At 46.7% G+C, this 13,739-nt stretch overlaps 1 long non-coding RNA gene across 1 annotated transcript in view; it reads left to right on the top strand.

Moving 5' to 3' along the window:
* Positions 1–387: 387 nt before the first annotated feature.
* LOC115464221 overlaps positions 388–13,739 on the top strand; it is a 29,735-nt gene continuing 16,383 nt past the window's right edge. The window contains exon 1 of the long non-coding RNA XR_003941248.1: positions 388–429. This is a non-coding gene — a long non-coding RNA (uncharacterized LOC115464221). The remainder of the gene's footprint in view (positions 430–13,739) is intronic.

A 13,739-nucleotide genomic window follows, 5' to 3' on the forward strand; every position in this document is an offset into this window, starting at 1 on the left:
CCTCAAAGAACATCTGATTAGCTGGAAAATAAACACCGATATTTATAATGTCTAAACACCTAAGAGTAGAGGCCCTGCTTTCATGCTTGATCAGCTCAGAAAGTCCAGCCCCAAGGATATGTAAGAATTAAGCATCGCCAAGACTTATACTGCAACAGAGAAGCAGATCTGTTTATCAACAAATCCCCAAGAATCTCAACCGCAGTGAAACCTGAGAAATCTATGTGGCGGAAAAACATGTCAGGGCTTGGAGAGGGAAGCAAGACCAGAATAGCTGCATGTGTTTTCCAGAAGTCATAGCCATCTTGTGGTACAAAAATAAACATGGCTGGAACTTCGTCCTTGTATATTTTTAACTCTTTCCTTCTCATCTGTTTTTTTGAAAAGAGAGCAGCTCAGCCGAACAGGCAGGACACAGAAATGTGTATGGTAAGCAAACTGTTGACCTTTTCCCAATATGTCTGTTTTCTTCTCATGAACCTTGTTCTCTTTTAAGATGTTAGAATACGGGATAAATTTGCTAGATGTATTTTTACTGGTTGGTCGGGATAGAGGGCTTTCTGTGGCTGGCCCACTGTAGAGAATTGAGGCAGTGGAGAGATGACGTGAGGTTTAAGAAACTGTTGGTTTTAACTCACACTTTTTTTTAGTAACTCAAGACAAGTTACATTCAGAAATAGTACTGTCCTTCCCTTAGGAGGCTTAGAATTTAGAGCAAGGTTGTCCCTGAGGCAACGGAGAGTTGCTCAAGATCCCACAGAGCCACAGTGGGATTTGAACTGGGCTTCCCTGGCTCTCTGCCTGTTGCTCTAACCATTAGGCTACTCACCTGCTCTGTTTTGTTTAAGCAGGCATTACCTTAATGTGAGGGGCAATTTGAGATTGTTAATAATGTGTGAGGTCGGTTTCTTGTGAAGTGGGTTTTTAGGTATAAAGCCCAACTAACATTAAATAGATAAAATCCCAGCAGGTAATATAAAATGACAACCCTACCTATTATTGCACACACCCAGCCCACAGGTGAAGAGACATCAGCCCAACAGACTGCCATAACTTCCCAAACATTAAAAAAAACAACAACCTTCAAGTGAATCCAATCTTTCACATTATTGCAAACCCAAATTGCCAGAGCTAAACCCCTTTCATTAAGGTAATACCTGCTTAAACAGAAATACTTTTGAACTTTTCCCAAACCTCAAGTAAGCTCACTGTTACCTCAATTGTTCACAGTGGACGAGTCACAGAAAACCCTCTCTTCCTATATTGCACCCAACCAATTAATTTCAGTGAAGGCAAATCCAGCCAATCATCTCCCTGTAATCATGACATCTGACTTGAAAAGCAAACTACTGAGGATCAAGTCCTAACCTAGGGGCCTTTTTACTATGCCACAGTAGGCTCTACACGCGTGCGGCATGCGCCCAAATGAGACTACCGCCAGGCACGTACCTATAACACCTGGATGAATTATTTATTTCCGCCCACATGTGCCGTTTCTGGGAAAACAAGTGGAGGAGTAGCCTAGTGGTTAGTGCAGTGGACTTTGATCCTGAGTAACTGAGTTCAATTCCCACTGCAGCTCCTTGTGACCCTGGGCAAGTCATTTAACCCTCCATTGCCCCTGGTACGAAATAAGTACCTGAATATATGTAAACCGCTTTGAATGTAGCTGCAAAAACCTCACAAAGGCAGTATGTCAAGTCCCATTTCTCTTTCCCTACTTGAGATTCTACATGGAATGTTGCTACTATTGAGATTCTGTTGCTACTATTTGAGATTCTACATGGAATGTTGCTACTATTGAGATTCTGTTGCTACTATTTGAGATTCTACATGGAATGTTGCGATTCCACTAGCAACATTCCATGTAGAAGCCTGCCCTAGCAGATCAGCTACGTGGCCGCGCAGGCTTCTGACACAAATCCGGAGATGGACGGCGATCTCCTGAACCCGCCGAAATCGGTATAATCGAAAGCCGATTTTGGCCGGGTTCAACTGCTTTCCGTGGCGGAGCCAGCAAAACATCAAGGAGGCATGTTGGTAGGGTAGTGAAGGCGGGACAGGGGCATGCTCACGAGATGGCCGGCTTCGCCCGATAATGGAAAAAAAAAGCCAGGCTTGACGAGCATTTCGCCGGCTTTACTTAGTCCCTTTTTTCTCACCTCTCCCCTCTCCAATCGGTTCAAAACTCTGCTGCCCGTCTCGTCTTCCGCCAGGGTCGCTTTACTCATACTAGCCCTCTCCTCAAGTTGCTTCACTGGCTCCCTATCCGTTTTCGCATCCTGTTCAAACTTCTTCTACTAACCTATAAATGTACTCACTCTGCTGCTCCTCATTAGCTCTCCACACTCGTCCTTCCCGTGCACTCCGCTCCATGGATAAATCCTTCTTATCTGTTCCCTTCTCCACTACTGCCAACTCCAGACTTCGCGCTTCCTGAGCCCCTACGTCTTGCCCCATCCTTGGCCACCTTTAAATCTAGACTGAAAGCCCACCTCTTTAACATTGCTTTTGACTCGTAACCACTCGCCTCCACCTACCCTCCTCTCCTCCTTCCTGTACACATTAATTGATTTGATTTGCTTACTTTATTTTTTGTCTATTAGATTGTAAGCTCTTTGAGCAGGGACTGTCTTTCTTCTATGTTTGTGCAGCGCTGCGTATGCCTTGTAGCGCTATAGAAATGCTAAATAGTAGTAGTAGTAGTAGTTCTCACAACCAAGCTTCAAAAAGGAGCCCCAACTGACCAAATGACCACCGAAGGCAATCGGGGATGACCTCCCCTTACTTCCCCAATGGTCACCAACCCCCTCCCACCCAAAAAAAAAAACTTTTTGCCAGCCTCAAATGTCATACCCAGCTCCTTGATAGCAGTATGCAAGTCCCTGGAGCAGTTTTTAGTGGGTACAGTGCACTTCAGGCAGGTGGACCCAGGCCGATCCCCCCCTACCTGTTCCACTTGTGGTGGTAAATGGGAGCCCTCCAAAACCCACTGTACCCACATGTAGGTGCCACCCTTCACCCCTTAGGGCTATGGTAATAGTGTAGAGGTGTGGGGAGTGAGTTTTGGGGTATTTGGGGGGCTCAGCACACAAGGTAAGGGTGCTATGCACCTGGAAGCTATTTTTTTTATTTTTAGAAGTGCCCCCTAAGATGTCTGGTTGGTGTCCTGGCATGACAGGGGGACCAGTGCATTACAAATGCTGGCTCCTCCCATGACCAAATGCCTTGCATTTCGCCGGGTTTGAGATTGCCGGCATTATTTTCCATTACGGCCGAAAACCGATGCCGGCCATCTCAAACCCGGCAAACTCTGACATTTGGCTGGGCCCAACCGTATTAGCAAAAAAAAAGATGGCCGGCCATCTTTTTCGAAAATACGGTTGGCTCCGCCCATTTGCCGTGCCGGTCCCGGAGATGGCCGCCCATAGAGATGGCCGGCGCCTTTCGATTATGCCCCTCTTAGGGACCCTTTTACAAAGGCGCATAAGGCCCAACTCACTTCCAGTGCGTGCCAAATCAGCATGGGAGCCCTTACCGCCCCCTCAATGGGTGGTGGTAAGTGCTCCCCCCTGAAATGGCTGGCGGCAAGTGGTTCATTTGCTGCACGGCTATCGCGCGCATCGAAAATATGCGCTGATGCCAGTGCAGGCCCCCTTTTGCCACAGCTTGGTAAAAGGACCCCTAAATAAACTACAATCACTTATCTAGCCTCTCTTGCCATCAGGATCATCCCCACAACGACGACGGCCAGCGTTACGCCTTTGCTGTTTCAAGGTCGGCGCTAGGCTCTGTTCAGAGCTGCCATTGGAACACCCCGACCTTGAAACAGCAAATGCAAAATGTTGGCCATCGTTGGTGTGGGGATGATCCTGATGGCAAGAGAGGCTAGATAAGTGTATTATAGTTCATTTAAAGTTTTGCCGCACATTAATTTTTTTCAAATTAAGAGCTGGATAGGTCTTTCTGCCGATGATGAAGAGTGTGGTAGCTCCGAGGGTGTTTTTGCCTGGAGCTCTTTGAGACTTTTACTCCCACCAATTATGTATGTAATAAGGAGTGTTTATGAACTAGATTTTCTATCAGAATTGCATCTTCCGTTTGAGCTTAGTAGTTTATATATATTTAGATATTTTGTACCTTAAACATCAGCTCAGGATCATAAATTTAATCTTCTGTTCTATCGGGTGCCGATGCAACTCTCCCAATACACTGTAAAACTTTCTTCATAAACTGAACTCTTCGGATTGAATTGGATTCAGCTGGATTTGATAGATGACACTCTAGAAAAATCTCTGTCCACACAATCTGTCCAGAAGTCATTTTCTCGTGTACTACTAACATTGTAAATAATTGTGCAAGGGATGCTTAATTTATAACAGCTGAGAATGTTACCACTGGGAACATCATAATGATCCTATATAATAATTCTCACCTGGAACATTCTGAAGCTCACTCTGTGGGAGGGAAACACTGAAGGCTAGCTAGGCTGTCAGCAACACTCAATCTCACTCATGCACCACTCGCTCTCACTCACAGACCCGCCCTCAGCCACGCCCCTTCCAGACATAATTCGCAACCCCAACGTTCTAAATGAAGCCTCAACCGGAAGTGTGAGGCGCCAGAGATATCCGTTTTGGCCCATTACTGTGACCCCGCCCTCGCGTCACAACGTGATGATGAACGAGGGCGGAGATCTCCCCAAGGTGCGTCAAATGCGGCCACACCATCACCAACGAGGCGGACATCAAGGTGGAGCTAAGCGGTGGGGCCGGCCAGCATGGCTCCGATACCGTCGAACGCGTAAAAATCGCTCCGACTCCCCATCAAGGTGCAGGTAGGCGCTGGGGGCGGGGACCACGCCTCCCATACCGGCGACCACATGAAAATGGCCAAGGACTCGCTGCGAGTGCCCATCAACGTGCAGGTAGGCGCTGGGCCCGGAAAATGGCCGACGACTCACTGCGAGTGCCCATCAAGGTGCAGGTAGGCGCTGGGGGCGGGGACCAGGCCTCCCATACCGGCGAACGACACTTCAAACAAACACTACAGGAAACCCTTGCTAGCGCCTGTTTCATTGCTTTCTGAAACGGGCATTTTTTACTAGTAAGAATATATTTCATACCTTCTGTTGAATAGCAAGCAAGCAATAGCTCCAGAGTTATCCGAACGTTGATTTTACCTTTACAGCAAAGGTTCGGATGCAAAAATGTTCTTCTATCCAAAATCTTTTTTTTCAGAACGGGGCAACAGATGTGAGCTGGCAAGTTTGACAGCAGAGACGGGAAGAAATAGCATGCATTATTTGTAAAGACCAAATTAAATCTTTAGCAGCAGTTCATACTTAGATCAAATATCCAGTTTGTATTCTGAAGTGAACTGTTCACCTCATCATCAACACAGAGCCCCACTAAATATAAACTGATGCTAAACTGGACACAAGTCATTAATCTCACAAACCTCTTTCGCGTTTGTCCTGTTTTGTTTGGTTCCCAAACCTGATCCTGGAGGCACCCCAGCCCGTCAGGTTTTCAGGATACCCACAATGAATATTCATGAGAGAGATCTGCATGCACTGCCACCACTGCATGCAAATCTATCTCATGAATATTCATTGTGGATATATTGAAAACCTCACTGGCTGGGGTGCCTCCAGGATCAGGTTTGGGAACACCAATCCCCCATTATTTGGAGATTCCTATGAGAGCCTGTGAAGAGTCACTGGGGAAGAGGGAGTGACTGGGAGGTCCTCAGGTGGGAGAGTATCTTTGGAATAAAATTCAGAAAGGAAGTGCACTGGAAGTAACATTGTCATGACTCTTGGAGCTTGGTAATTAGAAGCCCCAATATCATGGAGCATAACCCTGGCACAGCAATCACCTGAAGTCTCTATTATTTTATGAAGTCTTTTTTATTGAATAAATCACAGATAATTTACTCACAGATAGATGTTCAGGATACAGAGACTTCTTAATCTGGAGGCTGTGGGAGGTGGAGATCTGAAGAGAGGTAGTTGTATTGCAGGGGGAGGGGAAGGTAGTTGAACAGGTAGAAATAGTCCAAAGCTGGGTGACTGGAATGTGCGATATCTCATTTGGAAGGAGATATTCACAGGGTAAAAAATCCAGGTTCGTTACAGGGAGTTTCAGCCGGATAGAGCTGTCTGGAGCGAGATGGGGTCATCTCCATGCCCCTGGCTGGATGGTGTTAGCATACCTCATGGCTGAAAGGACAAAGAGGTGATGGGGCTTTTTACAGGCTCGGTGGGGGGGGGGGGTGCAAATAGAGGTTAATGGGAACAGAGCTTGCCATCAGGTGGCAAGGGGTGGTCCTAGAGATATGAAGGAAAGGTCATACCTGGCTGACCTCTTAGGACAGAGATAGTAAGGCTGAACAGGAAATGGTAGCAGGGAGACAGAGGAGCCAAGTTTGGCAGAGAGAGAGAGGAGGTCTAGGCAGCCTTACAACCAGTGGTAACAACTCTTGCACAACCAAGCAAGTGTGGCTGCACTGCCTGTGAACTACATTAACCATAGTGCCTTGCTCATATATCTTTACAATGAGAGACTGCAGCAGCGAAAGTTCTTAGAAATGAGAATAACAGTAAAGACATTACACACATTTTAGGATCACGTTATGAACTAGTGCAAGGCTGTCAGGGAACAGAACAAACATAGGCAGGCTGCACACTCTCTCGCTCCGTCCATCGCTTTTTACCCTTAACGCACTCACAGACCAAGCATGAGACAGGTTTGGGAATAAATGGCCACAGCTTTATTGAAAAACACATTAAACAATCCCTAGGAAGCACCCGAGCCTTGGGTTTGACGTTGCAGATGCTTCAGCCCTCCGCCATGCTTATCCAGTTAGAGAGCCAGCATCACCGCCCACTGCCCTGTCTCCGCCCCCAGCGTGGCCGAGCATCCGCCTGCTTGGGGCAGCCCCCCCAGACCAGCATCCCACCTGCCCTGTGTAACCAGCGAGGTGACTAGTCTGCCAGCAGTGAGTGCTCCTGTCCCTTGCCTGAAGCGGGCGATCTTCCTTTCAGCTGTTGTTCCATCACATCCTAGAGTTCCCAGGCTCGGGTGCCTCCGCCACAACCCGGGGGGCCTGAGAATCAGGGTTCCCGGGTCCCCCCCCCACCCGAAGCCCCGCCCCTTCCGGCCTCCCAACCAATGGCAGGGAGGGGCTCCTGCCACGTCACCCAGACCGTTGGGGAAGCCGGAAGGGAAGGGTCGCCCGGGCCGGGGAGCTACTGTGCGGCAGCCGCCATGTTACCTGCGGCTGCTCGGTATGCTCCTCACCGGCCTTCTTGAAGAGTGACAGGGGAGGTGGAGTTAGTTGTTAATAAAAGAGTTAGCTGTCCTTTAGGAATGTTCCGGAGGAGAGTTGAGTTGAGTTTTGTCGTAGCTGCGGGTCTTTGGTTTCCTGAAAGCCCCTGCCAAGAGACCCAAAGAAAGAGAAGTAAACCCTTGACTGTAGAGAGGAGTTATGACTCAGCAAAACCACAGCTGGGACAGAGGAGAACTGTGGGTGGGCAGTGGAGAGACCCAGTCCAGGAGCGAGGGATCGGAGCCAGGGAGCGCCCATCCCAGGACCAGGGTGAGCCAACGCAAAGGTCACCTTAGAACAGTGGTTCCCAAACCTGGTCCTGGAGGCACCCCAGCCAGTCAGGTTTTCAAGATATCCACAATGAATATTCATGAGAGAGATTTGCATGCATTGCCTACACAACATGGAAATCTATTCCTGAATATTCATTGTGGATATCAAGAAAACCTGACTGGCAGGGGTGCCTCCAGGATCAGGTTTGGGAACCACTGCCTTAGAAGGAGGTCAGGCCAGGAGGGTCTGGACCTGTAAAAGTGAGGAACACAACCTTCGGGACATTATTCTCTGGGATAGACATGGACAGGAGTCTGTAAAAAGTGTAAATAGCCCTGTTTCAGAGTACCTTGTAAACTATACCCTAACAGAGGAAAACACAGGAGTTCCCTCAGGGAATAGTGGACGAACAACTTTGCCAAAATTCGCCCTTTCCTTTCTGAACACGCTATGAGAACCCTCATCCACACTCATCACCTCTCGCTTAGATTACTGCAACTTGCTTCCCGCAGGTCTTCCACTCAGCCACCTCTCTCCTCTTCAATCTGTTCAAAATTCTGCTGCACGACCGATATTTCACCAAAGCCGCTATGCTCATATCAGCCCTCTCCTGAAGTCACTTCACTGGCTCCCTATCCGTTTCCGTATACAATTCAAGCTCCTCTTATTGACCTATAAGTGCATTCACTCTGCAGCCCCTCACTACCTCTCCACCCTCATCTCTCCCTACACTCCCTCCCAGGAACTCCGTTCACTAGGCAAATCTCTCCTAATTGCACCCTTCTCCTCCATCGCTAACTCCAGACTCCGTTCCTTTTGTCTCGCCGCACCTTATGCCTGGAATGGGCTTCCTGAGCCGTTACGACTAGCTCCATCCCTGGCCACCTTCAAATCCGGGCTAAAGGCCTACCTGTTTGATGCTGCTTTTGACTCCTGGCTCGTCACTTGCTCGTAACCTTTATCTTGTCTTCCTCTCTTCAATAGTCCCTTTCCCTATGTGTCCTTCTGTCTGTCTTACCCTTATCCTTATTGGTCCTGTCTGTCTGTCCTGATTTAGATTGTAAGCTCTTTTGAGCAGGGACTGACTTCCTTCATGTTCAATTGTGAAGCGCTGCGTACGACTGGTAGCGCTATAGAAATTATTTATAGTAGTAGTAGTAGTAACATCTTATTTAAAGACTGCACAAAGTGATAGAGAGTTTATGCACTTGAAATGTCCCTGAGGTTTCAAATTGAAGAATAAACTGTAAGAGTTTTAAGCTGCATTTAGAGAGTATAAGTGTTTTTTAAACCTGACTAACTTAACAGCCAACCTCATCTCCCATAGCTGCATTTGGACTTGTGCTGAAGTTCCTGGGGAAGAAGAGGGTCATCCCACCCAGTAACGCTTCTTTCCCCAGGTGGAGGCACCATGTGCCAAGTGAGTGAGTGAGGGCCCAGTGGAGTCTGCCCTTCACGGGGGCTCCAGCCCACTCAGACCCAGAAGCACCCAGGCAAAGGGGCATTACACCAAGAAAAAAGTCCTTGATGTAAACAGCAAATCAGTACCATACCAGTGGTGTAGCTATGGGCGGCCATGGGGGGCCTAGGCCCCTCCAAATTGGCTCTGAGGCCCCCGGTTTGGCTGGCAGGGGTCCCCAACCCCCACCAGCTGAAGTGATTGTCCCGCGCTGGTCTCGCTGCATTGCCTACCCTTATCAGTCGCACCATGCACGCTTGTTTTAGTGAAACTGAGCAGGCGTGACACTTCGCAAATGCTCAGTTTCATTAAAACCAGCGATAAAGACACTTTTTGCCACAGCTTAGTAAAAGGACCCCATAGACAGTAAATAGATATTTGAAACCAAACAAATTATCTACTTACTACTACTACTACTACTACTACTACTACTTAACATTTCTAGAGCGCTACTAGGGTTACGCAGCGCTGTACAGTTTAACTTGTCTGGAATGTTTTTACGTTTGGGGAGCGTGCCAGGTGCCCTTGACCTGGATTGGCCACTGTCGGTGACAGGATGCTGGGCTAGATGGACCTTTGGTCTTTCCCAGTATGGCACTACTTATGTACTTATGTACTTATGTACAGTCCCTGCTCGAAGGAGCTTACAATCTAAAGGACGAAATGTCAAGTTGGGGCAGTCAAGATTTCCTGAATAGAGGTGTAGTGGTTAGGTGCCGAAGGCGACATTGAAGAGGTGGGCTTTGAGCAAGGATTTGAAGATGGGCAGGGAGGGGGCCTGGTGTATGGGCTCAGGGAGTTTATTCTAAGCATGGGGTGAGGCGAGGCAGAAAGGGCGGAGCCTGGAGTTGGCGGTGGTGGAGAAGGGATTTGCCTTGAGAGCGGAGGTTACGGGTAGGAACGTAAGGGGAGATGAGGGTAGTGAGGAGTAGGTTGCAGTAGTGAAGGCGAGAGGTAATGAGAGAGTTCGGGTGGTGTGCTCAGAGAGGCATCCACTAAGGTCAGAGCTCCTAAAACTGTAATCAGGCATTTTATTTATTTATTTGTCACATTTGTATCCCACATTTTCCCACCTCAATGTGGCTTACATCTTGCCGGTCAAGGCGTTCGCCTAGACCAGTATGGAAACAGATACAATTTGATGTTAGGGTCGGGTAAAACTAATGTGTTCAGGTGCCTAGGGATCAAGGATAGGAAGTAATATGTATTGTCCAGTACAGCTTGAGGTTTGCTGAGTTGCAGATTGGAGGCATCTAGGTTTGATTGGTGGGGAATGCTTTTCTAAATAGGTAGGTCTTTAATGATCTCCTGAAGTCTAGATGGTCGTCAATTGATTTCACAGTCTTTGAGAGTTTATTTCATAATTGTGTGCATATATAGGAGAAGTTTGATGCATAGGTTAGTTTGTATTTGAGACCTTTGCAGCTCAGGTAGTGGAGATTTAATTAGGTGCGTGATGCTTTAGTTCTGTTTCTGTCTGGAATGTCAATCAGGCCAACCATGTATCCTGGGGTTTCACCATAGATAATCTTGTGGACCAAGGTGCAGATTTTGAAGGTGATGCGTTCTTTGATAGGGAGCCAGTGCAGTTTTTCTCGGAGGGGTTTGGCAGATTCGAAACATGATTTACCGAAGATCAGCCTGGCTGCCGTGTTTTGGGCTGTCTGGAGTTTATGAGTTGTTCTTTGCATCCCGCATATATTCTGTTGCAGTAATCTGCGTGGGTCATTACTATTGATTGTATTAGGTTGCGGAAAACTTCTCTCGGGAAGAAAGGTTTTACAGGTTTAAGCTTCCACATTGAATGAAACATTTTCTTTATAGTGGAGTTCACTTGGCTCTCAAGAGTGAGATTGCAGTCGATTGTAATGCCTAGTATTTTGAGGCTGTCTGAGATAAGGAGGGTGTGATCTGGGGTGTTTAAGGTTGTGGGTTTATATTTATTATGTTGGGATGAGAGGATGAGGCAGTGTGTTTTTTTCAGTGCTTAATTTCAGTTGGAATGAATTTGCCCATGAGTCCATGATGTCCAAACCGTATTTGATTTCCTCTGTGATTTCTGTTAGGTCGTGTTTGAAAGGGATGTAAATTGTGACATCATGAACGGATGAAGATTTTGGTTGGATAGGGATTTGGATTTACAATCCCATTGAATTAAAGAATCCAGAGTGGTGTAGAATGAGTAGAAGTAAATCGATTTTTTTACTCGTTCCAAAAGTACAAAGACTAGGGGACACTTGAGGAAGTTACATGGAAATGCTTTTAAAACAAACAGGAGGAAATATTTTTTCATTGAACGAATAGTTAAGCTTTGGAACTCGATGCCAGAGGATGTGGTAACAGCGGTTAGCGTATCTGGGTTTAAAACAGGTTTGAACAAGTTCCTGGCGGAAACGTCCATAATCTGGTATTGAGATGGACAAGGGGGAAGCCACTGCTTGTCCTGGGATTGGTAGCATGAAATGTTGCTACTATTTGGGGTTCTGGAATCTTTTTATTGTTTGGGATTCCAGAATCTTGTTACTCTTTGGGATACCAGAATGTTGCTACTATTTAGGTTTCTGCCAGGTACTTGTGACCTGGATTGGCCACTGTTGGAAACAGGATACTGGGCTAGATGGACTGTTGGTGTGACCCAGTAAGGCTACTCTTACGTTCTTAAGAATTGGTAATTTAACATTGTGAAAAAGAACCTGACCCACCTGTTGGGTCTGTTAGATACAGGACTTGTATTAAGTGTTTCTTTAAAAAAAAAAAAAATTAGTTTAAAAAGAGACAACATCCAAAACTGGGTAGATTGTAGGGTAAAATTCGGAATTGGACAGCTATTTGGCAAAGTAGGCACATGCTTTTTTGACTCAACAGAATCTCAATTTTCAAAACATGTTTTACTCAGCTTACCGGGGACACCAGAGTTCATATCCTGCTTCTCCCTCAGAAAATGTTTAAAGGGAAACTCCATAGCTCATAAGCGAAGTTGGCGAGAGGAACATAGCCATATATCTCTGTTATCCTAGGTCTCTACAGGAAATGTAACTTTATGTTCAATCTTTTTTATTGTCAACACAAGAGCATCACCATTTCACACATCAAATTTGACAAGCAGTCTCTTCTTCCATTTTCCCTTCAGGAAACCTCCCTCCTCCCTTTTTTAATGTAGTCCCTTTTTTTTTTTGTTACATTTGTACCCTGCGCTTTCCCACTCATGGCAGGCTCAATGCGGCTTACATGGGGCAATGGAGGGTTAAGTGACTTGCCCAGAGTCACAAGGAGCTGCCTGTGCCTGAAGTGGGAATCCAACTCAGTTTCTCAGGACCAAAGTCCACCACCCTAACCACTAGGCCACTCCTCCACTGTTGCTACTATTTGAGATTCTACATGGAATGTTGCTATTCCAACATTCCATGTAGAAGTTGGCCCTTGCAGATCACCAATGTGGCCGCGCAGGCTTCTGCTTCTGTGAGTCTGACGTCCTGCACATACGTATAGGACGTCAGACTCACAAAAACAGAAGCCTGCGCAGCCTTCTACATGGAATGTTGCTAGTGGAATAGCAACATTCCATGTAGAATCTCCAATAGTAGCAACATTCCATGTAGAATCTCCAATAGTATCTATTTCATTTTTGTTACATTTGTACCCTGCACTTTCCCACTCATGGCAGGCTCAATGCGGCTTACATGGGGCAATGGAGGGTTAAGTGACTTGCCCAGAGTCACAAGGAGCTGCTTGAAGTGGGAATCGAACTCAGTTCCTCAGGACCAAAGTCCACCACCCTAACCACTAGGCCACTCCTCCTTTTAACCATAGCTTCATAGGACTTACAGAAAAACAAGATTGTAACACCCCACCATCACCCCTCTTTCAACCCTTATGGTTCCCCTATATTTTGGGTTATAAGAAATGGATGCCAAACAACCAAAGTTTGATTTTTCTTTTCTTTTTAACACTTTAAACACTTTAATTTTTTTACTAAGTGGTTTTGTTACATGTGATACCATGAGCGAGGGTTGGAGGTGGGCCTTCAGATTATACAGCCAGGCAAGGTTACTACTACTACTATAAATCATTTCTGTAGCGCCACCAGTCGTACGCAGTGCTTCACAATTTAACATGAAGAAAAGACAGTCCCTGCTCAAAAGAGCTTACAATCTAAATCAGGACAGACAGACAGGACAAATAAGAGATAAGGGTATGACCAGTGGTGTAGCCAGACCTGACATTTTGCCTGGGCCCAGAGCTAATATGGGTGGGCACTGCAGAGATTATCCCCACCCAAAAACCCACCAAAATGAGAGAAAGACAACTTTTTTAAAATTAAGCTAGCTGGGCACTATTAAAATTTATTGTTGGGGAATTTCTGGGTGTGGATGAGCTCCTCATTGCCCTAGGCAGTGAAATGTCTACCTCCCCCCACCCCATCCAGAAGCCCACCACCAGATCAGAGCCATCATTTTGATTTCAAGAGTAATCAAGAGTAATCAAAACACTGGCTGGTCATGGTGGTGGGCTTCTGGATGGGGGTGGGCTCTTCACTGCAGGGCAAAAAAAGGTACATAAGTACATAAGTACATAAGTAGTGCCATACTGGGAAAGACCAAAGGTCCATCTAGCCCAGCATCCTGTCACCGACAGTGGCCAATCCAGGTCAAGGGCACCTGGCACGCTCCCCAAA

Source organism: Microcaecilia unicolor, chromosome 3 (assembly GCF_901765095.1).
Source record: "Microcaecilia unicolor chromosome 3, aMicUni1.1, whole genome shotgun sequence".
Lineage (NCBI taxonomy): Eukaryota > Metazoa > Chordata > Amphibia > Gymnophiona > Siphonopidae > Microcaecilia > Microcaecilia unicolor.